Consider the following 12,720-nt stretch of genomic DNA (forward strand, 5'->3'; position numbering starts at 1 on the left):
GGGCCAAAAATTTCCTTTTCTAGGAGCAGCAGATGAGACACTTCCAGCAATAGTAAATAATAATAATATTAATAATAATAATAATAATAATAATAATTTATAGAAGCAAGGATTCAGTGCAGCCTCTAGGTTTGAAGGCCTGGAGGCTCTTACATAGATGCCAAGCCAGCACAGCAGAAGAGGACCTCAAAGTCCGTGAAGTGTGAGTTCACCAAGCAGATAAGGAGCTCTTTGCAGATAGCCGGAGTGTGCTTAGTGGAGGTGATCTCGCAAATGAAAACTCAGGTGGGAAGAACATGCACAGGCCAATGGCACTGTGGGCTGAGGGAGAAGACAGTCTGTTCCAGCGCAGGTGTATCTGCTCATGGCCACCAGCTCCATTTGGGCAGGCACAGGTACTCTGCTAATCTAGGTTTGCTTGGCTCCGCCTTGAAGTCTTCTTTGACACAGGCCAACACAGGAAATGCTGTGTCAGCCTGAGGGGAAGATGAAGGAAAACTTTCCACCAGCAAGAAAAGCACTAATCTTTCTCCCTGTTTGATCAGATCCTGGGGAGCGCAGCATTCATGGCCACCTGCCCCCAGACCCTTCCCCCTACAAGACTAGGCATGACAGGTCTTAGGCCAATGTTGGGGGAAGGGTGACCAAGAGTCAGGAAGCCCTGGGCATTCAGGATGACATCTGCCTGCAAAATCTCCACGCACTGAACATTGAGTGCCTGCTTCTACATTGTGGGTTCCGAGAGCAGGACCATGGCGCCCCTCGTGGCCTCTTGGGGGAGGCGCACAAGGATCCCAGGATTGAGGCAAGGGCATGTATAAAGGATACAATCCCACCTTCCCCTCTAGACCCAGCTGAGAGTTCACAGCAGGAGGTGAGCCGGGTTCCAGGCACACCTCATCCTTCCCTTCAGTTCCTCCACAACTGTACTTTGGATGAGATTTCTGCAGTCCAAATCAGCCCTTGGAAGGAACGATACCATGTCTTGAAAACAAAACAAAACAGCTATTCCGAAGACACTAGAAGAATCTGGGCAATTTTATGTTCATCAGCGGACACTTCTAGGATTCTGATTGCCTATGTCTGGATTGCGCCTCTAGGTACTGTCTTACTTTTACATACACACACACACACACACACACACACATATGTATATACATACATATATACACATATATATGTATATGTATATGTACATATATATGTATATATATTTCCAGAATCAGTTGCTCTAGTAATGAACCCTCTACCTTCACTGCCCTCTTTTAGCTTCTCTTGGTCTTCTTTATTGCTACCATTTCCTTTGAGCATCTATTGGGTCATTATTATGGCTGAACTGCCAGATTCTTTGTCCATTTAATAGGCTTCATGAGGTACTGTACTGCATCTTTGTGAGATCTGTGAGATCATTTTGGTGTCTATTTGTATGGTATTTGTGTTGTACTTTCCTATGATCCTGTTGCCAGAGATTGATTCTAGAGCTGCTTTAATTAAGTGGGCTGGGTTGTTGGTGCACTACTAAGAAAGAATGAGTCCATCAGTAAGTATATTTTGTCATGAAGACCTTGGCTTGCCTCCTATGTCTTCCCCATTGTGTCTTGAACATTCAGGACACTCTCTTCTATAGATGTGATCTGACTGGCTCTATCACAAACCTCCTGTGGACCTTGTCATATGCAGATAAGATAAGCCAAGAGATTCACATTGAGTTTTCAGTGACATTAAAATCTTTTGACAAGGGTTCCTGGTAACCCACAAATCTTCACAACATTTGTGGAGATGTATACTGTAATTTACATTTTTTGAAAACTGTAAATGGGGCGCCTGGGTGGTTCAGTCAGTTGAGCGTTTGACCTTGGCTCAGGTCATGATCTCGCGGTTTGTGTGATCACCGAGTTGGGTTCTGTGCGGGGCCTGGAGCATGCTTCAGATTCTGTGTCTCCCTCTCTCTCTGCCCCTCCCGTGTTCATGCTCTGTCCATCTGTCTGTCTCTCCCTCTCAAAAATAAAACGTTTAAAAAAACCCTGAAATTGAGGTCAATATATTTATTGTAATTCTATTTTACATTAACATTCTTCATCTCATCTTGTTAAACTTGTCAACATCTGTTTGGGTGGTGACTCCGTCCATTTGGACTACTCTAACAAAATAGACCAAAGAAATTTATTTCTTAAGGCTCTGGAGGCTGCAGATGTTTCGGGAAGAAACACAAACTCCACACACACACGCAGAAACACACATACACACACACAATGAGAGTTACAGCACATGGATTCACATGTAGACACATCTACTTCCCTGCACACAAACTCACACCACCTAATGACACTACTGTGCTGCCAGGGACACTCCCAAGTGAGAAAAACTCCAATGTGACCATCGTTCTTTTCCTGGGAAACCCCTATGGACTGCCATGTCCCTTATTCTCTTTCCAAAAGGAGGTATAATCATAGTGGCCCTGCACAATAAGCCTGCAAAACAGCCCCACCTTTCTCATATTCCAGATTTCTCCTCACATAGGTAGGGGCTGCAGAATACATTCCCCATTCACATTCCCGCAGTGTGCTCTGCAGTGTCAGAACAGAAAACACTATGAGGAACAGATCATGCTGTGTTTTTTTGCACATCTCTTTTGTTATGTTAGTGACAGGAACAAACCAGATGGGAAAGAGTGATAGAGGCCAGGGAACCTCAAAGTAAGAGCAGAGCAAATATAGTCACAGACAAAGATATCATATATTCCTACAGGATGTGCGTTTCAAGTCCTTTTTAAATTTTATTTTTTAATGCGTTTTGGTTTTAAGAGGGAGAGACACACAGAGTGAGGTCAGGATAGGGGCCTAGAGACGGGGATACACAGAATCCAAAGTAGGCTCCAGGTTCTGAGCTTCAGGACACACCCCTATGCAGGGATCGTCTTCTTGCTCCGTGACATCATGACGTGAACCAAGTTCGGGCATTTAGCAGACTGGGCCATCCATGCACTCCACAAGTTGGTTAGGAAAAATGATATCCAAGAATGTAATTTGGATGCTCGTGAAAAGCTCAGGATCCTGCAGACAGTAACTGATTCTGCAATTTTTCAACACCTTTGTAATCATGTATCTGTTGGTAATGGACTGTCACTGGACATTGTCACTTTTGACTGTTATATACCAATCAGTGTGCACATAATTAGAGTCATATGCCTTAATTCTATTGAAGGAGAAAGAAAATAATCTTCATTCTTACATAAGGAAAGGGAAGCTTACTTCCGAAGTCGATGTGGAATCTCCTTCTCTGTTCTCCATGGAAATTCCATCATTCAGGTCACTGATGGAACCTAAAAAGATACACAGATAGTTTCAGGACACCAGTGGGACTGCTCAGGAGTGTTCCCTGGTTTTTGCTTCGTGGAGTTATTGACACAAGTATATGGAGACCGGTGGTTCCTGAGTATCAACAGACCTGCTGCTGGGTCATCCTTGGTACATAAAGGAAGGTAAAGGAAAGGAGCAGGGAAGCAAATGGAAACAAGGCCTGTGAATTTTCGCTGCAGGGAATATAATCAATGGGAAATATTGGAAACAGTGAGATGCATGCTATGTTTTGCTAATGGATCCCAATGATCCTAATGCTTGTTTCAAGATCAGGAAATGATCCTGCATTGCGGACATTTTCAAGACAATGTGTTTGCCCTGACTATGCAGGACATATGCAACCAGGTGGTGGAAACAATCCTCACTACCAAAGTTTGATCTGGGTTCCTGTTTACCACGGTCCTTTCAGTGTGCACGTTAAGGTTTGAGTACTTCCTAAGGCTTATCATACTGTTATGAAATTGACTAGAAATCTTCCTGATTCTTCACTGCCTAGGCCCCATATGAGAGATGCTGTTAAGTGTGAAAGATTTTGGGCCATTTTTTTTTCCTTCTTTATCTCCACCTCCCTAGAGGGAATACCAAACAAACTTTCAGGTGCATCTGTCCTGAGGGAAGAATGTACTGTTGTAGGCAGTGTGCACTGACCCTGACTTAGAGTCCTGGAAATTGGTCACCTGAATTGTTGTGTGTGAGTAGCACATATCTTCTGAAGAAACACCCACTCCACACACACACACACACACACACACACACACACACATCACAGAGAAACATCCACCACCCTCATACACAAAAACCACACCAGCTAAATGGTCTACGTGCTGTCCATACCTGTAGAACAAGGTTTTTGTCTTACCGTACAATCCGTTTTCCTCACAAAACTCCATCTGCCACTCCCAGCAGGAACCCAGAAATCAGGGATTCTCTCCAGACCAAAACAGATGAGAAAGCCTCACCCTCAGAGTCATCAAGAGTCCTTCTCAAGAAGTTTCCAATTCCAGAATATATACCATGAACGTTTACTGTGGCCTCACCCTGCAATTACAGAATAGGCAACAATATGAGGTTCACATCATCCTGTGCACAGGGTTTGCACATGAATTTTGTTCTCTTGGTGATGTTAGCAGCTAATCGGGATGCAGGTTTTGAGTCAATGACTTCAATCATACAAAGGTGACCTGTGAAAAGGCTTCCGTTTTCAAGGTCACATCTCCCAAGTCAGTTTAATCAGCACATACAAAATTCTTTTCCACAGAGGAAAATGATCTCCTGACAAATGCTGACTACCATACAGTTTCTCACTGGTGGTGTAATTATTACTTTTTTCCCTTGGTGAAATCATATCAGTTGGTGATAGAATCACAGGAAAAAACCTTCAACAGTAATAAATTGGATATAACCTCACAGATGGCCAAGCACAGATGTTCATATCTTAATTCCCTTGAAATCGAAGTAAAGCAATCGTGCTCTTTCAGGTACAGAAAATATCTTTACCTCAGGAAGAGTTGTGGGTGCTTCTTCCACCTTTGTGCTGGGAAGCTTTTGCATCAGGTCTTCGGGGGCAGCTAGGAGGAATCAGAGCAACCATCAAGACACTGGTGGGGCAGCTCAGGAACTAGTCAGAGGTTTTATTGATTGAACATGAGGCAAGCGTGTGCATGTGGGTGAAGAGTAATTATGGACTGTGCTGCAGCTGGGCATTCTCTAGGGGGACCAAGGATGGCACAGAAAAGGAGCAGGAAATAAATGGGCTACAGGGGGTTTGTCTTTCCAGCAGAGACGATCCTGAGGGAGATGAGATAGTTAATGAAAGTCGTGGAAAGCCTGAAGTGCCTTGCATGTCAAGATTGAGTCTCCTGGCCTCTCTTGATTGTTTGAAGGTCAGCCCATTTATCACTGTCTGCCTCTTTGAAAATCTGTTCTTCTGCCAGAATCCCCATCGTGTATTTGCTAGGAATTTATATTGATCATGTCTACTTTGGAATTTGTCCTTGACGAAATGCAACTTTGAATGTGAAGGTGCATTTCATCCTAGGAAAAGAATCCTCTTAGATTTCCTCATGAATCATTTTGTCATAAAGATTATTACATCTAGAAGCCTTGAAAATACTGGCATCCCATCATGTGAAAGGAAACACTATTGATCCCCTTGCTATACTCCGCCCACTTTTCTTTGGTCTGTAAGATGTACGTGTGTCCAGGGAGTCAGTGCTGTCCATCATGGCCCATGCCATCCAACAAATGACAAGTTCCTTGTGGAGGGGAGGCCTGGAATGAGCACTGAAAATGTCTACCATTGCCATGCAGGAGGTTTGAAATAAAAGTGCTAGACACGTAGCTTACTACCCAGTTTTACTTTGAGTTCCTCTTTCAGAATGGCCTATGGGTGTGTGCTTACAGTTTTGTGGTATTTCTTTCCTTTTGTGTTCATGGTTATTTCTTTAGTTTGAGAAAGTGCATGAGATGGGGAAGAGCAGAGACAATGAGAGAGAGCATCCCATCAGGCTTCGTGCTGTCAGCATAGAGCTTGACGTAGGGCTTGAACTCCAGAAACTTGACAACATAACCTGGACCGAAATAAAGAGTCAGACGCTGAACCGACTGTGCCGCACAAGAGCCCACAGAATTGGAGCACTTTTAATGCTATTGGTAATGTCATCAAATACACTAAGTTGTCTCTCTTCCTTTTCTGCTATTGGCTATGTGTAAGCAAAGACCCCAGCTATGAGAGATGTGGACTTGCACTGTCCTCCATGCAGCGTCTCACTTTCCAGAATCTCTGGGCTGACCACAAGAATGTGGTCCTTTTATGTGCATTTGAGACAACGACATGCCCAAATCATCTGCGCCTACTTCTCTGCCCTGCTTATGTGACTACTTAGGACACTGTGTGAGTTTAGGAGGTGATTGGGCCTTGTAGAGTCTAGCATTTCCAGGCAGCTACAAATTGCTAAAATTCCTTTCCTCTGTGACTAATGGTGCCATGGCTGAGTGCTAGGTGTATATTAGTAGTCCAGAGCAACTGGGGACTGACTCCTGCGTTCAGATCTTGGCTCTCCATGTAATAGGGCAAGTTTTAGGGTCATAAAGCAAACATGGTCATAGTGCTTTACTGGACATCTCTCTCAGTACACCTTAACCATCATTCCCAGGAGGAACACAGACACAGGACACAACCTACTTTATCCCACAAAGTTTTCCACAAAGACTGATTTTCCTAAATATGAACACTTTTCCTTTGCCCCAGCATCGATCTGTAGTTGAGAAAATAAAACACGATGAAGATCACACCATCCTATACACTTTGGCATAGGTCTTTCATTTGGTGAAGATCAGGAGATAAAACACTATGTACAGTGGTTGAGTCTTTTCCCACCCCCAAGTTAAGGAAGACACACATAAGGATTTTGAGCTTGTTATGCCAGATGTGTCAAGTTCATTCTTATCATCAAATCCTAAATTCTTTTTAGGAGGAACATGTCCTGCTGAGGAAAGTGTTCACTGACATATAGTTTGAAACAGGGACTCTCACGTTTTATTTCCCTTTTGTACTTGCTGTCACTGGGTAATAGACTTTCACTCAGCATTCCCCCAAGCAAGGAAACTGCATATCTAATCATTAAGTTTCATTGTCAGATTTACCTCTCTGCATTTGATTGAAGAGGTAAGAAAGGAAGTAACACTTCTCAGAGAAAGTGAAGTGAGCTTACCTCGGAAAGAGATGGGACTACTTCCTCTGCCCTGTCTCCGGGAAGGTCCTCAGATGGCTCCTCTCAGGCATCTAGGAGGACACAGAGTAGCTGTCAGGACATTGGTTGTGCTGCTCAGGAATGACTCAGGGAGATTTGTTTGAGTGGACATGGAGCCACAGTGCATGCATGTGATTCCTGAACAAGCAAGGCCTGACATGCTGATGATCCAATGTCCTTGGTGGACAAAGAGGAGCAGGAAGGAAATGAGATAGAGAGCCTTTGCTTTCAAGCCAAAGGGATCTACTCAATGTGAAATCATCAGTCTCAAATAGGGAAACGCTCAATGCGCACTGTGTTTCAGTGATGGAGTCCGCTCACTTGTCCTGCCCACTGGAAAGGGCCATTTCAGCTTCCAGGCCTGCATATATGCCGCTGGCGAATTTGTCTTCTATCCTTCTGCGTTATTAGGTTTGTACAGGATGAAATACACATTAATTTGATCCTTCTATGACTCTACAAGTACACACTGGGTGGCATTCTTTACACGAATAATGCTGTGGACTCAGCACTAATATCTACTTCCAAGACATTTCCATTCTATTGTAAATAACCTCTCTCTCTTTCCACTGCTGCAGCCATCCTACCTTCTACTTTCTGCGTCTACAAATTTGTTTACTCTAGTTTCCTCATATAGTGGTATGTCTTTCCATGTGAGTCTTCTTTCAAAGAGCATATTACTTATTCAAAGTTCATGCATTTTTTAGCATATGGTAAAATTTATGATATTTTATGTTTGAATAATTTTCCATTGACTGCACAGATCATATTTTATTTATACTCTCATCACTTGATGGACTTTTGGGTGGTGTCTCTATGTCTACTGGAAAATCTGCTGCCATGAATATTTGGTGCAAATTTCTGTCAGTTACTGTAATGGGGATACTTGTAATTCTGCATTTGTCAGTCGCATAGAACCCTGAAGCACAAAGAAGGTCTTTCAACATAAACTGTGTTTTGACTTCATAAGAAGTATGTATGTTCTTTCCTGAATTGTGATATATGTAATACCCTCATGTATGATGTTGTGAATGGGGGAAAGTGGAGGGGTGGTATATTGGAACTTGCTGTATTATGTGTTAAAAGTTTATGTTAAGTGAACCTGTTGCCAATCATGTCTACTATTTTCGAAAAATCGGAAAACACTGTTTCATGGAGAGATCTATATTGATCTCTGTTCAAAAGGTAGCTAATGTGCATACATTCAGGTACTAGACACTTGTGTACCATTCAACATGGATCCTTCATTGATATAGAAATGTTTCTTAATTTCTATAGTTATTGTAGTATGATTGACTCAAGGAGTTTAAATTTTTAGCCTTGAAATCGCTGAAACGCCTGCCTCGACATTTTATACTGTTCTGAAAGTACAGGACAATGAATGAAAAAAATAATTCTTAATCAACTTAATGAGTAAATTTCCACGGTACCTTCCTCCCTCTGGTACAGGAAGATGGTGCACCCTGGTGTGCGACCAGAAGCAGTCTCTTTTCTTCATGGATATTGTTGTCCTGGGTGGCACATCTTGTGCTTCATTTCCACAGCAATTTCCTGGGCAATGCAGAGAAATAGTAAGGTTGGCATCTTGATGGAAGAAGACCATAGAACAATTTGTCATGCTTTTCTCGTAGTTCATCCTTCCACTCTCCCTGCTCACCAGCTGCGTGACAAATCTCATGCATCAAAAATGGACTTAGGAAAATGTTGAGCTTTGGTTTTCACCTCAAATGGCTCACAGCCAGGTTTGGTGGGCCAATCCTGTTATTTAGCAGAGACATTAATAGAAATGCAGTAAAGCACAGTCACCACACATGATGGCCAGGGTTGACATCACAATAAGAATCTACACATACCTGACAGTGGTAAGAGAGGGCTCTGTTCCTCAGTTTCCTGTTCTCACATGTGAACGTGTTAAGATGCTGTGCTCATTCATGGCTCTGATGGGGCTAAAAGTGATGTACTACAAGTGAAACCTCGAGAACAACAAATGTTGGGTGCTTTACAATTTCTCTTTAAGTGTTCAGTTACTGCATGTCTATAGGAAGAGTTAGACACATGATAACGGTTGGCTCCAGAGAGGATACTTGGAGGGATGCACCATGTTGGAGGGTGGAACCTCACTGTTTCACCTTCCCATGGTAGTGATTCTCTACAGCTCAGAGAATACATGTATTATCTACTCTTATCATCCCCGTGTCAGTACTGTTGGGAGGGCAAGCAGAGGCTGTCCCCAATATTTCACAGTGGTTGACAAAGAAATTTAGGGACACGAAGTGACCTGATTGGAGTGTCCACCATGATGTATGACGTATCCTGGAGAGCAAGGTAGTTACGTCTCTGGTTCAGAGATCGCTGACCACCTGAGACCTGTCCAGGGTCTGTGAGGAAGTGCTTTGTACCTCTGAATCAGGAACTGCCCTCACTTACAGACATCCTCCTGTCCCAAGATTCTGTGGGAGACAGTGGGTGCCGGGCAGGAGGGGCCTGTGCTACGGAAATAATCTGCATCCTACCCCAGCCTCCTGCCTCTCTGTTTCAGTCCGTGACAGAAAATATGGTGCAGTTTTTCCAAATGAAGACCCAATGGAAGACCAGGGAAGTGTACCTTTAGCCATCCTCCCCCAGCTTTTCAGAAAGTCAGCTCACTCACCTAAGGCATTCCCAATAGCTATTTGAACATTCACATGGACCAGTGGTCTGCTTGGCCCCAAAGATGATTCAATATTTGGGCCATTCCAGACCAACTGCCACACTAGGACTCAGACAAGACTTTGCTTCCCTTCAACTGACCAACCCTGATGAGAAGTTTGTGGGGATGAACAGGAAAGTTACCATCTGTGCTGGGGCTTGCTGATTGAATGACTTAAGTTTATGATGCTCAGAGTGTTACTATTGATCTGAGGAAAATCCTAAGGGGCCTGGAATAAGGTCTGGCCTAGAGCCACTGGCTTGGATTCAGTGGCTGCAGTGAACACCTCCTTGCTCCTTCCTTCCTCTCCCACATCTAGTCTTTATTTTTAGGTCTCTTTATCCTATCTGGACACTGTAGGTATAGAGTTCAGACTCCTGTCTGTTTTTAGAGCGTCTCCTCCTTGTGCCCAGCCTGGAGACCCCACCTGAGGTCTCCCTTTGACTGTTATCAGGCAGTCCGTTACTAAGTTGCCAAACATTGCCAGACATTTATTCCACCCACCCAATGGCATGTTCCCTTCTCCTTTGCCCTCAGGCATCACCCAGACAGCTCGTGGTCCCTTCCATACCAGCCCAGGACAATACCCAAGAAATCCTAGTTCCTTTCCGTCTAAAAATGTCGCGATTTAGACTACTCATATTTACGTTCAGAATTTGACATCTGCATTCAGAAGAGTTGAGTTCCAATTCCCTTCCCTGTCATGTCTGTTGCTGGGGTGGAATCAAGATTCTCCTGACCCAATGAGAGCAGTGTGGGTGTGTTCTCTGTGTGTGTACTCAGTAAGACTGTGTACACACTGGGAATTCAGAAATAGCACAGTTTTCTGTATTGTGGAAGATCTTTATGAAAGCCAGCTCCATGGAAAAATCAAACGTAGAACTTAAGTTTTACAGCAAAATAAGATAGTACATTCATAGAACTCAGTTGACAAATTAGGGGTGGAGGTGAACACCAAGAGAAAAGTTCAGTGGCAGATAGCCTACTTGAAAGAACAGAATTCAGAAAATGAGTAGGAACATACCTAAAGAACAACAATTCACATTTCCCATCATGGGGGAACTTCTCACCAGTGACCAAACTGCAACAGCTCAGCTCACACGGTAACAATTGGAATGGAAGCAAAGGTGCATCATCACATCTCCATGGTGATGGGTCATCAGACAACTTTCAGAGTGAAGGCACCTCTACATTCTGTGGTTCCAGCTTGCTCCTGTCTTGCCTAGTGTATGTCCTCATGGGCAAGTGGGCCATTTAAGACGGTATGTTTTGTTTTGAAACATGATTCCTATCCCACACCATATTCTCTGTGAAAACAGGGATAACAGAAAAAAAAAAAAAGAATAAAAAAGAAAAAAAAAGAAAAGGAAAAGTCCTGCTTTCTAATGGAGTTAATGGTGAAATTTTCAGTGTGGAGAGGAATAAATGGAATATGTTCAGAATGCAAAGATATTCCTTTCTTGAGTAGAAATCCCAGCTCATCCCATTTCTGATATTCCTCATTGATGGGACAAATTTAGACAAACCAATTCACATTTGTTCTAGAGAGAAAATGAGCATCAGTAGGAATTCAATTTTAAAAAATTATAATACTTTCTCAGAACATAACTATCAAGTTATATCTTATCATCATCCTATATTAAATATGTTTACACTGTATGCAACAAAATCTGTACACTTAGTTAACCCTTCTGAGCTCCTTGAATATTGTCACTGTTACAATACATATACAGTGAGCAATTAATAAAGTAAGACTCAGAATATTCCCATCCAAGTGTTCAGTAAAAACATAATCAAGGCTATTTTTGTCTCAATGTACTTATTAATGTGTTTATTGATTTCTTTGTTCATTTCCATGTGTATTTACCTAATTTATTTGGAGAGCTTGAGATGTGGAGAGGGTGTGAGGTAGAGAGAGTGAGGGAGAAACAAAAGCATGCTTCATGCTAGCACGGAGGTCAACGTGGGGCACTAGGGAGACCCTGAGAAGGCCAGGATTTGTGCAGGGTCACACTCATGGTCAGGGGCAGGAGCCTGGCCTCAACCCAGCCTTGTGTCATCAACGCTGAGGCACTGGCTGCGCCCAGGCCTCCTGGGGGCATTTGGTGAGGTGTGTTGGTGTCACTGTATGGACAGGGTATGGGGTGGAGTGGAGCCCTTCTGCAGCCTGAGTGCATGGTTCTTGCATGAGGAAGAAGTCTGGTAAGGGGACCACAGGCAGTGACCTCACGTCCTTGACAACAGAACACAACAGAATTCACAACACAGTAAGCAGGCACCCACATTCTGGAGACAGCGTCTTGCTGGGCTTATTTGTTTGGAAACCTGCACATAAGCAACATGCTTTCCTGCTGTGTGCCCATGTCACAAGGCTATCAGCTCAGGAGAGCCAACAGTGACACTGTTTCCCGATCCTGGAGACAGTGTGTCATGTCTCACACGGGGCGCCTCTGGATTCTAGCTTGGAAAGACCCAAAGGTAACAGAGAGAGTCCCAGATCTGTCCAGTCAAGCCTGATACCTCTTTTACTGACCTGTGCGGCCCCACTTCCCCTTCCCATGTGTGTGTCTATGTGTGGAAGGAAGGGTCATGTGTGGCAGGCCCACCTGAGGGGATACAGTCTGATAAAGGGTCAGATGCCCAGTGGATGGTCATGCTCACAACCCAGGTCAAGGCTGGCTGAAAGGGACAGGGTGTTCTGGGGCTTCCCTCTTGTCCCCAAGTTTCATCCTGAGACCTAAAGGTGTATGTCACTGCGTCCTGGGTGCAGGGCTGTAGACAGGTTAGTTATCAAACTGGGAGCATCCGTGGGAGAAGACAGAAGGACCCTGACGATGGCTGGGCAGGTCTGTGATACCTCTGGGACAGCGGCTATTCAGTGCCTTTGCAGAAGACTACAGATAAGATCAGGGATTGGCTG

General features: G+C 43.8%; 1 long non-coding RNA gene and 1 pseudogene across 1 annotated transcript in view; both read left to right on the plus strand.

Moving 5' to 3' along the window:
* The window catches only part of LOC144614857 (uncharacterized), a 715,444-nt gene that overhangs the window by 174,244 nt on the left and 528,480 nt on the right, over positions 1-12,720 (plus strand). The gene's annotated exons all lie outside the window — the stretch shown is intronic.
* The window catches only part of LOC145713349 (vomeronasal type-1 receptor 90-like), a 37,901-nt pseudogene that overhangs the window by 12,529 nt on the left and 12,652 nt on the right, over positions 1-12,720 (plus strand).

Source organism: Panthera onca, chromosome F1 (assembly GCF_046562875.1).
Source record: "Panthera onca isolate mPanOnc1 chromosome F1, mPanOnc1 haplotype 2, whole genome shotgun sequence".
Classification (NCBI taxonomy): Eukaryota; Metazoa; Chordata; class Mammalia; order Carnivora; family Felidae; genus Panthera; species Panthera onca.